The sequence below is a fragment of the Scylla paramamosain genome, chromosome 2, assembly GCF_035594125.1.
Source record: "Scylla paramamosain isolate STU-SP2022 chromosome 2, ASM3559412v1, whole genome shotgun sequence".
Taxonomy (NCBI): Eukaryota; Metazoa; Arthropoda; class Malacostraca; order Decapoda; family Portunidae; genus Scylla; species Scylla paramamosain.
The window spans coordinates 10,470,001-10,487,500 of NC_087152.1; the positions used below are offsets into that span (position 1 = coordinate 10,470,001).

The 17,500-nt window shown below is 39.2% G+C and overlaps 2 protein-coding genes across 4 annotated transcripts in view; one reads left to right on the top strand and one right to left on the bottom strand.

Moving 5' to 3' along the window:
• The window catches only part of LOC135109731 (steroid hormone receptor ERR2-like), a 258,702-nt gene that overhangs the window by 218,481 nt on the left and 22,721 nt on the right, over window positions 1-17,500 (bottom strand). Inside the window, exon 2 of one of the 3 annotated variants that reach the window (XM_064021315.1) lies at window positions 6,943-6,980. The exons of 1 other annotated variant lie outside the window; for it this stretch is intronic. The gene's annotated coding sequence lies outside the window, so the exon portion shown is untranslated. Of the gene's footprint in view, window positions 1-6,931; window positions 6,981-17,500 lie in introns of all 3 variants that reach the window. One more of the 3 variants, XM_064021319.1, reaches the window with a different exon arrangement.
• LOC135109778 (uncharacterized) overlaps window positions 1-17,500 on the top strand; it is a 121,368-nt gene that overhangs the window by 39,668 nt on the left and 64,200 nt on the right. The window lies entirely within an intron of this gene.

Below are 17,500 nucleotides of genomic sequence, written 5' to 3' on the forward strand. Positions count from 1 at the left end.
CTCTTATGGAAGTTTAATCTTGGTGAATGAAACTGGATGGTTTGGGAGATTTTTATCAGTTCCCTTTAAGTTGGAAAGTTATTTCCCAGGAGGAGCCGGTTAGCTACAGACCTAGAAATTACAGGGAGTTGTTGGTTAATTTATAGCGAAAGGTTACGAAAGAGGTGGAGGAAGACGAAGGAGGAGAAAGAGAAGGATAATTGCAGCAACAACGAGAGGGAAAAAAAAATTGTACGTTTGTTAGCGAATCTTTCCATGAAATCAAACTAAAAATGTCACTAAAGCAATTTTCTGTAGTCAAACAAGCAAATGATTCGAACCTCTCTCTCTCTCTCTCTCTCTCTCTCTCTCTCTCTCTCTCTCTCTCTCTCTCTCTCTCTCTCTCTCTCTCTCTCTCTCTCTCTCTCTCTCTCTCTCGTTTATTTATTTTAGCTAAACCTGACACAAACACCAGTAAAGCATTACCAGTCAGTGAGTAACGAGTGTGTTTCCAAGGTACTCGATAATGCATGAAAGTGGGCACAGCGGACGGGATCTGAGAGCGAGAGTCATTGCAACCTCTGAGAATCACGGAGGCAGTGGGCCACAATCTATCAAGGTGAACAGTGATGGCAGGGTACACGGCAGTAACCCAACATCATCATGCCGGCAACGATGATTATCCTCCCGCCCGTCACCTCAAATCAGGAGCACTTTCATCTAATTCCACCACGCGTGAGATACACTTGAAGGCCGCCATTGCCCTGAGCTGAGGGCCTCCCAGCCTCTGAGGTGCCCGGGTCTCCACTCACGGAATGTCTTAATGATGCATGAACGTGACTGCCAATTCATTACAGCAATTAACCCTTGCCGTGCTGTGACATCAGATTTATTTTATTCTGGATATTGTTAGAGGATTTTATTATGTTTTCAATGATAGTTTATATAATGAAGGTTTAGAAATCACCTCAGTTACTTGATATTATTATATGAATTGCTTAAAAATCACTTTAATTACAGATTAATGTTATATTAAGACCTTGAAATTAATTTCAGTTACTCAATGTTATTAGATGAAGGCTTTAGAAATCATTATAGTTATTAATCCTTTTGTAATCATATCTTTGAGTATTGTGAATAACTACGAGATTTGAAAATGAAGTTCGGGAACTGCTGGTAATACTGAATGATTTAAGAAATATCGCGAGAACTTGTAAATCTAAAGAAAGGCATGCACTATAATTCCTTCCTCTGGCAATCACGGTATTCATGGCAGTCTCCTTAGTCGAGGGTCGTTTAGGGGGGTTTATAAGGCTTTCATGCCGAACTACGGGTTTGCTGCAGTTCCCAAGCTTTCACGGTTGCTTCCCTCAAGCACTCACTACCCAATACTGGATGGACAGCTGCAAAGGGTGAGCGTCAGCCGCACGTCCTGACCGGGATCTGAACCAGGGCCGAGTGGAGCTGGCACACTGGCTGCAGCACAAACCATTTCACTGCCGGCACATTGAGATTACCTGCATTTAGGTCTCGTTCGTCTGCCGCTCGTCACTTGACCGGCACAATCCTGTAATACTGATGTCTACATGTGACGGAGTAAATCACCATCACAACTACGACTTTTCATCAATGGTCGCTGTGTCAGTGTAATTTTGGACTTGCTTTCGGACTGTCTTCTTAAGGGACTGGCACCTTCAGAGGGTCTTTCTTTCAGTTTTGTTGCCCTTGATTAGAACTCTTTTTGTAGAAAAAAATGGACACGAATAATTGAAATAATTATGTGATGACCTATATAAAAATGAAGAATCAAATGATCATGTGAAGAAGGGCACATCAGCCAGACAAGAACATCATGGCTCCTTCATGCGTGTGTTCCTCTCCCTCCAAGTGTTGGTGAATCTGAAGTATCAACGAAATTTACCTTTTTTCAGTATGATGAGAGTAACCTTAGCCTACTAATTTCGAGACAGTGACAATTTACTTCTGGGCAAAAATATTATGCTTTTTTCAAATCGTGATGTATACAATGAAGGAATCAACAAAATTAGTTGAATGAACCTAAACCAAACCTAACCTAACTCCATCTAACTTAACGCTGATAATTTCAATATCATTCACCTTTAATTCTCTGACATAAGTTCTACCTCTCCCATATCTTTCCCAAAATGTAAGTGATACAACAGTTAAGTGTGTAGCGAAATGACGGCGATGATAAACAGAGCGTCACTTTTTCCACATGCCTCCAAAAACGCCCTCATATCCCAACGTTCCCAAACACACCACCACTGGGGGAATGGCGGGCGGCTGCGCGTGTCGGACGGGCACATTAACCCAGACTGAATATTGCCTGACAATTCTACCCATGGTGTCATTATTTTTTGCCCGTTAGGCCGTGCAAGTAGGCCATTGGTGGCGTTAATGCACGGACACACGCACGCACGCTACGTATGGATACGGAGAGAGATAGATAGATAGGTAGATAAGCAGATAGATAAATAGATAGATAGATGAGAATATAAATACATAGGTAATTTACTACATAGATTAGTAGATAGATAAATAGACCGATATATATATATATATATATATATATATATATATATATATATATATATATATATATATATATATATATATATATATATATATATATATATATATATATATATAGATAGATAGATAGATAGATAGATAGATAGATAGATAGATAGATAGAGACTGATAAATAGATAAAAATATAGATAGGAAGAGGGAAATGAAGAGAAGTAGAAATGATTATTACAAAGAAAAGATATAGAATGTCAGAGAGAGAGAGAGAGAGAGAGAGAGAGAGAGAGAGAGAGAGAGAGAGAGAGAGAGAGAGAGAGAGAGAGCAGACATTTAGATTCTCACTCGTGCTACAGCTACAGCGAGTCGTCCTGGCAGTGTTAGTGTCGCGCTGGGGTTGAAATGGATTATACTGAAATACTGAAATACGACAAAGATATTAACTCGCTCGCCAGTTTTACTGTGTGTGTTCAAAGGAAAGGCTACAGGGAGAACCACGCCCTATCCTCTTTGCCTACCAGTGACCTTTAAGTAATGATAGTTTTTGCATTCGTATCGTGACTGTTGGTGTGCCGAGCGTGTTTCGTGGTGCACTGGTTACCACGTTATTCATGGTCATTTTAAGGACATAAGAACATCAGAAAAGGGAAGCTACAAAAAGCCATCAGGCCTACACGTGGCAGTCTCTGTATAAAATGTTATCTTTTCCCAGCTATCATACATAAATTGGTCTAATCTTTCTTTGAAGCTCCCTAATGACTCGTGACTAACAACTTGATTACTGAGTCTATTCCATTGTAAAATATATCTACCTATTTCCACCTATCATCCATAAATTTGTCTAATCTTCCTTTAAAGCTCCATAATGACTCGCTACTAACAACCCGATTACATACTCTATTCCACTCATCTACCACTCTACTTGAAAACCAATTTCATTCAGTTTCTCTATTAAAATCCAACTTTATCAAGCTTAAACTAGTTATTTCTTGTCCTATTCAGATTACTGACCGTGAGGATTTTGCTTATGTCACTCTTTGTTATATCCCTAATACCACTTAAAGATCTTTATCGGATTTTGCTAATGTCACCTTTGTATCATTTCTTTTACCACTTAAAGGCCTTAATGAAATCCTTTCCCAAGTCACTCTTGTTATATTTCTTATACCACTTAAAGACCTCTATCGGATCCGCTCTTAATCTACGCCTCTTAGATTGGAAACCCAGCAGTGAAGTCTAGGTGCCACTATGCTGCTTCCTGGGGGTGTGGACTTAACACAGGTTCAAAGCCAGGTAACGGAAGTGAGCGCCGCGGCAAAGTACACAACCCATAGTGTGGTGTGCGCCCCGCAGCTTAACTTAATGAGGCCCTGGCTAATTATGTGTCGGCATGCTCGTGTACAGGTGAGGCAGTGAGGTGCCACGCTACGAGAGTGCTAAATTGTCCAAGTTCTTATTTACAATATCCTACAGTGATATATTTTTTTTATAAGACTTTAAATTATGAATTCTGTTTTGGGACTGATATCTCCAATGGGCCTTTATTTATTTATTTATCTACTTTTCTTGTTGCTTTTGGCCAATCCTGCGTTTTTTCACTATTACATTCAAATGTATAACCCTGAAACAAAAAAAAAAAAAAAATATGTAGTAGTGATTACATGTAGGGACAGGAGCCGTACATGTTCAGCCAAGCGACTTCAAAGTGTGGGTGCGGGGTCTGTCATCGGTCATTCACATCTGGAGGCACATGTGTGGATTCCTTACCTCAGCTTTTGTTCTTTGGTTAGTTAATAACGACTTAGAAATACATGTATTCACTTGTTCTGTCATTTAATCCTAAATCATCAGCATATTGTCTTTAATGTGGCTATAAATGTTTACTTATATAATTAACTCAATGACAAGTTACTAATACATTTTTAACGTGAATATGAATAAATACACATTCCCATATTTTTCTAACATATGACCAAACACGAGTACCTATTTTTACTTCACATACTGAGACTTCACATCTACACAACAAGGATGATCCTCCCAATCTGGCATCCTTAGCGCATCCAAAGCTGGGCGAGTGTGTGGTTTTGTTATAGTAGGTTAAATAGTTTGGAAAGGTGAGGTCAGTCTATGAATATGAACATTTGTTAAAAGTTCAGCATACATCACACTGAGCATATACACATTCAGCTTTATGGGAAATTTATAATACATGATATAACAATGGAACGCGCTGGACAGGCGCTTTGGTTGCAATGACTGGGAGCGAGAGAGAGAGAGAGAGAGAGAGAGAGAGAGAGAGAGAGAGAGAGAGAGAGAGAGAGAGAGAGAGAGAGAGAGAGAGAGAGAGAGAGAATGTGTGTGTCAGTCAGCTAGTCAGTCAATCAGTCAGTCAGTTAGATAGGCAGACATGCAGCGTATCCTCTTACAGGTATAGAGAAAACTCGACACTAATGAAAAAAATTCTCTCTCTCTCTCTCTCTCTCTCTCTCTCTCTCTCTCTCTCTCTCTCTCTCTCTCTCTCTCTCTCTCTCTCTCTCTCTCTCTCTCTCTCTCTCTCTCTCTCTTTGTGTGTGTGTGTGTGTGTGTGTGTGTGTGTGTGTGTGTGTTGGGGGTGTATCTGTCTGTCGGTCTGTCTGTTTGTTTGCCTGTCTGTGTGTGCGGACATGCGTGCGTGCCTGCGTGAGTGCATGCGTGCATAACTTTCTCGTCCTCCAAATCAAACCCCCAGACTACATTATATACCTTGAGAGAAAAGTTGCCTGTGGTTTGTAATTCCGTGTAATTATGTTTTTTAATGGTTTTTATTCCCCCACTGTTGCTGCGAGAGGGAATAAACTCACGCACCATTAGGGACGCAAGTCATGACTGCTGCTGTACCGTATCATTACCCTGTCTCCCCGCAAGACCTGGCGAAAGTAACGAGAGTAATCCACATTTACCTGAACGTGCATACTTTTGTGCAAGGGGAGACTTAGAAATATGAGTAACTCCAAAATAGTAGTATAAAAATGCGAGACCTGCTTATGTTATGATTATGACAGTGTAAAAAGGGGAAGGAAGAGAAACTGCAGATGATTCTAAGATTTCTCGTTATTTGTGAAGACGCGCAGTTCAGGAAACATTGTCCACACACACACACCCACACACACACACACACACACACACACACACACACACACACACACACACACACACACACACACACACACACACACACACACGTCTAATTGGGCTCCAGACGGCACAGAAAGGTTGGCGCGTAATGAAGAAAGGAATTCTTGGTCATTTAGAAGTCTGTCAATAATTCATCTGTATTCTCTTTGATCTTGTTATGTGTAGGAATAATATTATGGCGACGCTATGAAGCTTGGCGCTACAACTGCTGCTGCTGCTGCTGCTAGTTCCATGTATTACTATTTTTGCTATTACTACTGTTACTATCATTTCATCATCATCATCATCACCATCTTCTTCTTCTTCTTCTTCTTCCGAGTTTACTACTACTACTACTACTACTACTACTACTACTACTATTACTACGTACTGCTACTAAACTAAGAATAATAGCTCCAATGGCCTCGCCTTGGTCCATATCATAATTACTCATTTTCTGCTTTGTCAACAAGCTGGCGATCGAACACAAGACTGAGTGGGTAGGGATGGACAGAGAGAGAGAGAGAGAGAGAGAGAGAGAGAGAGATAGAGAGAGAGAGAGAGAGAGAGGAGAGAGAGAGAGAGAGAGAGGATCATCCATTCCTCCTCATCCATCACTTTCTTGATTGCTGCCTTTCCTCCTCCTCACTCCTCCTCCTCCTCTCCTCCTGCTCCTCCAGCCATCAAACATTCCCGTAAATCTTTCTTTTTTCTTTGCTTTTATTTTGCCAAACTTAGCCATTCTCACTTATTTGTATTTTTTTTCAACTCTCTCTCTCTCTCTCTCTCTCTCTCTCTCTCTCTCTCCTCTCGTCTCTTCTCTCTCTCTCTCTCTCCTCTCCTCTTCTCTCTCATCTTCGTGACAGGGTTGCATTATCCCTCGTCCTTATAGCATGCCGGTACGGAGGTCATTAGGGGCTAAGCACTTCCTCGGTTCCTCTCGTTGTAAGCCGTAGTACGTGGGAGCTGTAAGGCCCCCACACACATTCTCTCTCTCTCCTCTCTCTTCTCTCTCTCTCTCTCTCTCCTCCTCTCTCTCTCTCTCTCTCTCTCTCTCCCTGACATTATTTTTTCGTAACCTTGATTTTACGGTATAAGAATAGCATGAAGTGTAAAGCAAACATCATCAATTGTAAATATAAGGGTGAAGAAAAGGAAGAAAATAGTTCATAAATCCATTAGTCAGCTACATTAACAGAAGGAGAATTAAAAGGATACGAAAGAAAATAAACTGGAATATCATGCTTACTAAAAACGCACTTCATTAATCCACAGAAGCAGAAGAGGTGGAGATCCAACTGAAAAGAAAAAGAGAAAAAAGAAAAATAATTAAAATACAGATTGAAAAAAAGAAAAAAAGAAAAAAAAAAACGTGTTCGTATGGACATATCACGTGCATAAGGACACGTATACATACCATACATACATACAACGTACATACATACATACATACCTGCACGTACGGTAAACAACAGCCATCCCTTCGCCTTGCTGTGCCTCGTGTAGATCGTAATCAGTGTTAATGCCTCTCCTTCCTGTCGTGTCCCCCCTTGTACGTGTATTAGCAGTATTTTCACACGTATTTTATTTCTCTTCTTTTCTTTTTATCTGTGTTTTTTTTTGGGGGGGTATATTTTCCTTTTTTTTTTTTTTTAATGGATTGGTGTAGTGGAGTAGGTTTAGTGATGATGATGTGAGTGTTTTCAGGTTTTTTAGATTAATCAGGAAATTGCTTATTATTGTCTTTGTTGTTGTTATTAATATTATTATTATTACTATTATTATTATTATTATTATTATTATTATTATTATTATTATTATTATTATTATTATTAGCATTATTATTATAATTATTATTATTGTTATTATTATTATTATTATTGTTATTATTATTATTATTATTATTATTATTATTATTATTATTATTATTATTATTATTATTATTGTTATTATTATTATTATTATTATTATTATTACTTTTATTATTATTATTATTATTATTACTATTATTATCATTATTATTATTATTATTATTATTATTATTATTATTACTATTACTATTATTATTATTATTATTAGTATTATTATTATTATTATTATTATTATTATCATTATTTTTATGATTATTATTAGTAGTAGTATTAATAGTAGTAATAGTAGTAGTAGTAGTAGTAGTAGTAGTGGCAGTAGTAGTAGTAGCAGTAGCAGTAGTAGCAGTAGTAGTAATAGTAGTAGTAGTAGTAGTAGTATCACTAGACGGAAATATTGACGCACATGGGGGAGGAAGGTGAATTACACGGAGGTAGATAAGAGTCACGATAAAGGATCAGAGGAAGTGAGTCACGATTAGGGAAAAAAAAAAAAAAGAGAATTATAAAAAAAAAAAAATACAAAGCAGGATAAAAGAAAGGGCCCTCTCCCTTACCGAGAATGGAGGAGGAGGAGAAAAACAAGAACAAGAATAAGAACAAGGAAAATAACAAGAACAAAAGCAACAACAACAACAGCAACAGCAACAACAACAACCTCAACAACAACAACAACAACAACAACAACAACAACAACAACAGCAGAATGAGAAAGAGAAGAGGAGGAAGAGGAGAAGTTATAGCAATTATGTTAAGAAACCACTATATCACGAAGACTTGTGAATTTTGGAGTGTGGATGGCTTGTGTAGGGCAGAGTGAATCGATTGGTGTGATCTGGAAGCAGGAAGTGGTGGAGGGGCGAGGCACTCCTGATATCCTTGAGCCTGAGAAACGTGAGCCTAATTGGGGTAAGCCACTGGGAGACCCGCGAGAAGATGGTTATGGTTATGGGAAGTCTTTAAAGGCTGGATATCAAGTTGAGGTACGTAAAAACATGTGTAGGAAAAGTAAGCATTCAGATAATCGAGATTCTCTGAAAAAAAAATGTATGGTTAAAATAAGTGTGTAGATTTAAAAGTAATGATGAAAATACGTAAGTGTGCAAAACAATATATGCAAAATGTACTACTAAAAAAAATGTAAAAGAATAAATATGCAAATTGAGGTACTTCGAAAGGCATAAAAAAAAAAATGAATATGTGCTTCCAAAAGTATTAGTAAAAATAAATATTCACAGTGGGATTCATTTAAAAACATTGGTGAAAATAAGCATTCGAATTGGTTTTTAAAAAGAAATTGGTAAAAAAAAGAAAGTATACAAAATGAAATACTTTGAAAAAAAAAAACATAGATTAAAATGAATATGTAAATTTAGAAGCATTGGTAGAAATAAATAGGCACAGTAACATACATGAAAACACTCGTGAAAATAAGCATGCAAATTAGGATACTTGTAAAAAATGTTAAAAGTATGCATATATACGTGGATCGTTTGATATGTACTGCCTTCGCCTTTACTGTCCTTTATATCTCTCTTACTTTAGATCAGATGGTGTAGATAGCTTGACATAAACAGACTCTTAAGTGGCAATACGTCTGCTAATGTTTCGCTCTTTCTTTGTGTTCCTTTGCACATGAAAAGAGCATAAGAATAAAAAAAAAAAGTATGAAATTAAGGAGAAAATAAGGAGACAGAATATATATATGCAGATATGACGCGTTCATTTTAGCTTTAGTGTTTCTTGCAAGTGGCTGGAGTGGCAAAATATAACAACACAGAAAATGACATTGTAAAATAAAAGTAATTTACAGTGTGGCGAAATGTATAAAAGCGAGCGGCAGTTGTTTTTTTTAATTAATGTACATGATTTCAGACACGCAGACAGATAGACAGACAAGCAGACATACAGGAAGGGATCTAGGTGAACAAAGACAGATAGAGGCAGGTAAATTTAAGACACGCAGACAGACAGACAAGCAGACAAACAAGAAAGAAACTAGGTAAACAGGCGAAGACAGACACAGGAAGGTAGATTTAAGACAGGCAGACAGACAGACAGACAAGCAAATAGACAGACAGAAAGGAAGGGAGATAGGCAAAATAAATAAACAGACAGATACAGGCAGGTAGACAAAATACAGAAAGCTAAACAAAAAGAGAGAGAGAGAGAGAGGAAAGAAGGGACCCAAGTAAACAAACAAATAGATACAGACAGGTAGACAAAATACAGAAACCCAAACAGAAAGGAAGGAATGGAGCCAAGTAAACAAATAATTAGATTCAGACAGGTAGACAAAATGCAGACAGACAAAGAGATCCATGCGTGCATTCATACATTGCTGCTTCGTGATACTGGCAAAAAGAAAAAGAAAAAAAAAAACGTAAAAGAGGGGAAATGTAAAAAGTGGCAAGATGCGTGGATATGATTGACTGATTGATTAAAGCGAGCGGCAGGTGCAAGTATACGAGTGGTGTGTGGTGAAATGCACCTAATTGGTATTGAAATATTTAGGGGCTGTTAGGGTTCTTTTTTTTCCGCCAAATTGGGGTCCTTTGTTCTGCTTCTCTCGCATGCCTTTCAGAATGTGAAGAGCACTGTTGGTAAGATTAAAAGTATGTATGGTATAATTATGACATTTATTACTACCGTTCAGGTCTGTCTGTCTGTCTGTCTCACTGTCTGTCTTTGTGTCCGTCTCTCTCTCTCTCTCTCTCTCTCTCTCTCTCTCTCTCTCTCTCTCTCTCTCTCTCTCTCTCTCTCTCTCTAATGCTAATAACGCAGTTTTTCAGGGCTACTCCCTGGAACAGTTACGTAACGTCATGAAAGAAACAGAAGTGTTCTTCATTAGGGCAAAAGAATATTGTCTCACATGTGGGCTAATGGCCAGTCCTGCCAAAACTCAATTTGTATTCAGTAGAAGTAAACGATCGCTGTCACATAAACCTGAGGATACTATATATAGTCAAGTTTGACTACACCAGCGTCCGCTCCAACACATATGTTAAAAATTTAGTACATGTACAGTACGTGATCGTTACTTACTGTTCAACACATATATTAACGAGTTAAAAAGAAACTTGGGAATGTTAATAGCAGAAAAATCGTCGTCCAGCTACTTGCGCTAAATTTCATTAAGTACTGCATGCGGATTTTAGCACTAGCACCACTGCTCTGATGGAGGTAACATAGAAATAGCAAAATTTCATAGCTAGTGTTTGATCGATGGTACGAAGAAAATTATCATGTTTTCCTTGCCTTTAAAGAACTAGAATGTCTCTAAATCAAACAAAAGCCCTTCTTGGATATCAGTATTGCTATGCATAAATCACTGAACGCTTCGTATCCCGACTGGCTCCTCCCATTCCCAGCATTCCACTGTACAAGTAGCGTGACAAGACAACAAATTTATCGTGTTGCTCCTAGAGAAAATACAAACACTGGCACAGGAACATTCTCAGTAAACAGACTAAAAAAAAAAAAAAAAAAAAAAACGTTTCCTACCCGGAAACATCACAAACGCTACCACGCTTTTTGTTTTCAAATCTAGACTCTCTAACTGTATATTATTAAACCCAAATAGTGAGACCACGTAGTGACTGGAGAATGTCCTAAAGTTGGAAAATTTTATGTTCTATATTTTACTAGTTTTATGTTATCTTGTAATATTATTTTTATTGCTATTTTATTTATTTCACTATAATATGATATATTTTGGTATAATTTTACTAACTTAATTATGGTTTTTATGAAAAAAACTATGCACTCTACTTTTGATATCAATTTTTATTATATGATTTTTCTCATATACTCGTACTCGTGTGGTCAGCTGCTTTGGCTTAAATGTGGTGCCAAAACACTAAAACACTTGCATACATAATTTTCATCTACATATTTAGTACCTATGCAGTATAATTTGACATAAAGAACAATCTACCAATTGCACCGAGTAAAGAAATTTTAATTTGACTTTCCCTCCCTCCTTGCTATTCATTCATTATTCTTTCTTTCCTTCAGTTTATTTATTCATTCATTTGTTCACTATTCATTCATTTAATCACACACACACACACACACACACACACACACACACACACACACACACACGTACAACAAGAAAGATCATCTATTTTGCAAAACTTCCATTAAATTCCAGAACAGAAATACCTTACTGAAACAGAACGAGAGAGAGAGAGAGAGAGAGAGAGAGAGAGAGAGAGAGAGAGAGAGAGAGAGAGAGAGAGAGAGAGAGAGAGAGAGAGAGAATATTTAGACTTGTGTAAACTCAGGAAATGCTTGGTGGGACGCATCTGGGAAGGAAACTAAAACGAAACACACGAATAAAAGAAGAAGACATCTTGTTTTGTGGCAGCTGCTCAGTGTGTGTGTGTGTGTGTGTGTGTGTGTGTGTGTGTGTGTGTGTGTGTGTGTGTGTGTGTGTGTGTGTGTGTGTGTGTGAGCAGTAAGTCAGTCTTTAGTCGAGTTTATAGTTTTCCCCGCGCCTCAAAGTTCTGCACACTGAATTTCCTCTTTGTAAAACAAGGCTTCCCAGTCTGGTGGGCCATGAAGGAATTTAACAGCCAGGAGTGTGAATTAAAGTGGAAGTTATATCAAGACATTAAGGAAGTTGTTAGTGCTCTCTTTATTCCCGCAGTTTATGGTGTTATTAAATCATTTACTACTTCTAATAATCATACGTAATTATTAAAGTTGAATTATTAAAGTAGAAGTTCCATGGCAAAATATCAAGAGCTTTTTAGTGTTTCTTCTATTTCAACAGTCCTTGGCATCATTATACTATATACCACTTGTAAAAATTCATAGTCAAACAAGAAATACATTTGATAAGAGCCACCGAGAGTATTATATTTCAGTCAAAGGGGTGTGAGATTCAAGAAGGAAAGGAAAGATTTTTAAACCTCAATTGCATCGTGTGTCTAAAAGTTCTTAATTACGTCTTGATTATTGTTTAAGTTCTTCACTTAAAAGTTTTCCTAAAGCCTCTATTTTTAGAGTTTGCTTCTCTCTCTCTCTCTCTCTCTCTCTCTCTCTCTCTCTCTCTCTCTCTCTCTCTCTCTCTCTCTCTCTCTCTCTCTCTCTCTCTCTCTCTCTCTCTCTCTCACACACACACACACACACACACACACACACACACACACACACACACACACACACACACACACACACACACACACACACACACACACACACACACACACACACACACACACACACACACACACACACACACACACACACACACACACACACACACACACACCAACATAAGTTTTACAGCAGGATCGATCAGGCCACTAATTAATTATGACTTCTTACTTGTATCCAGATATTTATCATCTCTTGAACTTAAACGACGTGTCTTTTACTTACATGATGAAGCTTTTTTGTGCTTTGTCACAGTAAGGTCTTTTTTCTTTTTCCTCCTCCTTCCTCAGAATAATAAGAAAAAAATTATCTTTCATTAGTATTACGGATAAAAGAAGCGAGAACTAATTGCATGATGGCCAGCACGTTATCAAAGCAACTCTCACTGTTTGAAAGGCACCATGTAATTAATTGCCGAGCCCAAACCACCACCGCGGCCACAGACGTGTTCGTACTTCCGCAGCAGAATAACACAGCAAACGTATCACTTTTTTTTTTTTTCCTTTTGATTCTCTCTCTCTCTCTCTCTCTCTCTCTCTCTCTCTCTCTCTCTCTCTCTCTCTCTCTCTCTCTCTCTCTCTCTCTCTCTCTCTCTCAACTCTACAATTTACCTCATGTTTTCTCTCTCCCTCTTAATTTTACAATTTACTCTCATGCTTTCTCTCTCACCCACTCAACTTAACTCCTCTCAACTCTTTACAATTTTTACATACACCCCACGTCAGGTTCGCGGACCACGATGCTTAGCGGTGGAAAATTGAACCCGTGTCGCTCAGTGATGCGTTCTCTGAGCCGTCTTGTTGTTGGGTGGCAGGAAAGCGATCGTGGGCATTCAGCTGGGCGTGTGAGTGGCCCCCGTTAGCCAGGCTTGAGTGGCGTGTCCATGATTAGCGTAATGGGGCGAGAGAGATCTATAGGAGGAGGAGGAGGAAGCAGAGGAAGAGGAGCAGGAGAAGCAGCAAGAAGAGGAGGAGGAGGAATAGAAAATTTTTGCTATCCTACTCTCTTCCACCTTGCTGTCTCTTCTCCTCCCTCAGAACCACTCGCGTCTTTAGTCTATCGATTTGCGATAGACGTAATAATAGAAGTCGTGGTGTGGAGGGAACAGTGCGCTGAGGAGGGAGGGACGGGAGGTAGAGAGGGAGGAACTGGGAGGGAGGGACGGGAGGGTCGCGAGTGTGTATACCAGGCATTAAATTTTAAGGGTCCTTTACCTTGATGAGTAAGTGCGACGCGGCTTTCACTGCTTTTTCTTTCTTGCTTTTCTTTGTAGTTGCATGTTTATTTAGGGTATTTATGGAGAGAGAGAGAGAGAGAGAGAGAGAGAGAGAGAGAGAGAGAGAGAGAGAGAGAGAGAGAGAGAGAGAGAGAGAGAGAGAGAGAGAGAGAGAGAGAGAGAGAGAGAGAGAGAGAGAGAGAGAGAGAGAGAGAGAGAGAGAGAGAGAGAGAGAGAGAGAGAGAGAGAGAGAGAGAGAGAGAGACGTAAATAAACAGATATACATAATCAGCGGCAAGATCTTCAGTTACATTTATGTGTGGAAAATTTGTCTGCAAACTCCGCTGGGCCATTAGTCTGAAAGTAATCTATTTAGCGCAGCTGTAAATACCACACTCGTATATTTACATGCCTCATCTCTCTCCCTCACACTCTCATCCTCTCCTCCCTCTTACTCCACTTGCCTTCTCCACCACCACCGCTCCAAACCACCCAAAACCCTCTTCTCTTTTTCCCTCTCCACTTCAACACGCACCTTCACACCCTCCTCATTTTCTCCACAAACTTATATCCACCTGCCTCGCCTTTCATTTCCCAGCACGTTCTTGACTTTCCACAGCTTCTGAAGTCAATAGTTTTCTTTTCTTTCTCTCAGTCTCATTCCTGCACACACGCCTACTGTATATCTTTTCTTGCCCATTCTCCTCCCTCTTCACCTTACGCTTTATCTCCATTGACCTACTTACCTACCTGTCTGTCTACCTGCCTGCCCCTTCCTCCTCTCACTATTCGCTCCTATGCACACACTTTCCATTCACCTCAACTCATCACTTTCATACACATAGACACTCTCTTCCTCCCTTCTCTCGTTGCCCTCCTCGTCACTCCACTCCTTAGTATTCACCATCTTACACACACACACACACACACACAACCAAAAACAGCCTGGCAAGAATCTGATGCTGTTTAGCGCAGAGGAAGAGGTAGACTGGACATCCGGTGTTTTTTCCTTTCCCTCTTAAATTGTCACGTTTCACCTTCACTGTTAACGTGTGAAAGGAAGATGGAGGACCGACTGCTGTTGTTGCTCGTGGTGGCTTTGGGATGGTGGTGGTAGTGGTGGTGGTGGTGGTGGTGGTAGTGGTGGTTTAAAAAGAGATATTGCAATGGTGATAAATACTAGGAAGGTGTTGTTTATTATTGATGTTTTTATTAATGGTGATGATGGTGTATTTGTGATTGTTGTTGTTATTTTTATCATTATTTTTATTATTATTATTATTATTATTATTATTACTATTATTATTATTATTATTATCATTATTTTTATTGTTATCATTATTATGGTTGTTGTTGTTGTTGTTGTTGTTGTTGTTGTTGTTGTTGTTATAAATATCATCATCATCATCATCATCATCATTAGTACTACTATTACTATTACCACTACTATTTATATTAAGTATATTGTTATTCATTTTGTAGTTTGTGTTATTGTTACTGTTGTCGTCGTCGTCGTCATCGTCCTCGCTGCTGTTGTTGTTATATATATATATTTTTTTTTTTTTTTTGCAATTATTAGTTTATTATTACTTTAATTAAAACCAAGAACACATTCTGTTTTCTCACCAATTTACTCAACCACACTCTTGACTCAAGCACGCATCTTAGCTGAAGCAGGCGTGGAGGGCAGCACCAGTCATTGCTACCTTGCCGAGGTGTGCCCGAGCCGACGTGTGTGTTTCTATCTGCTGGCGCTTGTTATTGCAATGGGACTTCCCTGCGTCAGGTGCCTCGTGTGTCTTACGCCTGTTCTCTTATGCGTCACATTAAGGCTAGGCGCGTTTGGTTTGATGGTCGTGTTCAGCTTTGGCATGATACTTCACACACACACACACACACACAGACACAGACACAGAGAGAGAGAGAGAGAGAGAGAGAGAGAGAGAGAGAGAGAGAGAGAGAGAGAGAGAGAGAGAGAGAGAGAGAGAGAGAGAGAGAGAGAGAGAGAGAGAGAGAGAGAGAGAGAGACTTCCTTTTATTCCACTTTCTCTACCCTTCTACCTCCTAACCTTCAGCCTTTCCTAAAAAAAAAATAATAATAATAATAAAACGCACACACACACACACACACACACACACACACACACACACACACACACACACACACACACACACACACACAACAGAAAGACGAAATTACACGATTCCCAGGATTAATTTGGAACTGGCGAACAGCGAACATATTACTGGAAAAAAAAAGAAAAAAAAATTGAGTAGTATTTGTTCTCCTGGTGGATTGGAAGTAGCAGCTAATGTACCTGGCAGTTTTTTTAGTCCTTGTTTGAACAGGTAATGATGCTATTGTGTTTGTTCGCTTTATATATGTGCTATGATTGCGTTGGCTTGCTTGATTCTGTCAGCATATTTTCATTTTTTATTCTGTGTGTGTTTTGTTTGTTATATGGTTAGATATGAAGGTTATTGTTTATGTAGTTATCATGTGAAAGCACTTATGATCTCTCTCTCTCTCTCTCTCTCTCTCTCTCTCTCTCTCTCTCTCTCTCTCTCTCTCTCTCTCTCTCTCTAACACACGCACTTCAAAACATCACTAGAAAATAGAAAATTACAAGAATACAAGCTTTTCTCACCACCCATCACATTACGCTTCATACATTCACCATTGTTCACGCTCCTTGTACTGGTGAAGTGAGGCTATCCGGTCCTTATCTCTTTATCAACATGTAGCTCCTCCTTCTCCTTATCCTCATCCTCCCTCCGCCTCTCATGTGCATATCTCAGTGTGCTCCATGTGGTTTGATAGTTACCGGGACACGAGGCTCTTCGAATATCAGTAACGAGAGATAAGAGAAGACACGACCATGACGCTCATTACAGAGAGTGTTGTTTGTTTTTCTATGAATTGTTTCAAGAGTTCATCTACTGTCAGGATAAAGGCATTTCCAAGTGACGGAGAGGCGTGAGGGAGACTGGCAGGAAAGGAAGGACAGTAGGAGGGAGAAAAAAGTGAATGATTGAATGTGGCGAATGGAAATATGGAGAAAAAAATTGATGGATGTTGAAGGGAGAACAGAGGTCAGCAATATGGCACTGATGGAGCGCGATATGATGATGAGGAGGAGGAAGAAGGAGGAGGAAGATGCGATAAACAAGGGGAGGCAAAAAGGACGAGGCGAGAAAGAGAAACGCTGACCTTCTGCCTCAAGGGAAGTCTGAGCCATCACCCACGATCTGCTGACGAAGGAGGAGGAACCCTCTGCCTTCCCTCACCCCCTGCCCCCTCTCTTGCTTCGACTTACATAACATGACCTTCACAAATGGCCTGTTTATTTCCCTTTCCACTGTGTCCCCTTCCTCTTCCCTAATTTTACTCCTCTCCCTTCTATCAACTTCCCTTTTTCTTTCTTCTCTTTCAAGCTATACCCTCCACTCTGTCTTCTATTCATTCATCTCCCTTTTTCTGGTTCTTCTTTCCTTTGTCTCACTTCTACTCATCTCCCTTTTTCTTCCTCCTTTTTCCTTTACCACTCACTCTTTTCATTCGTTTCCC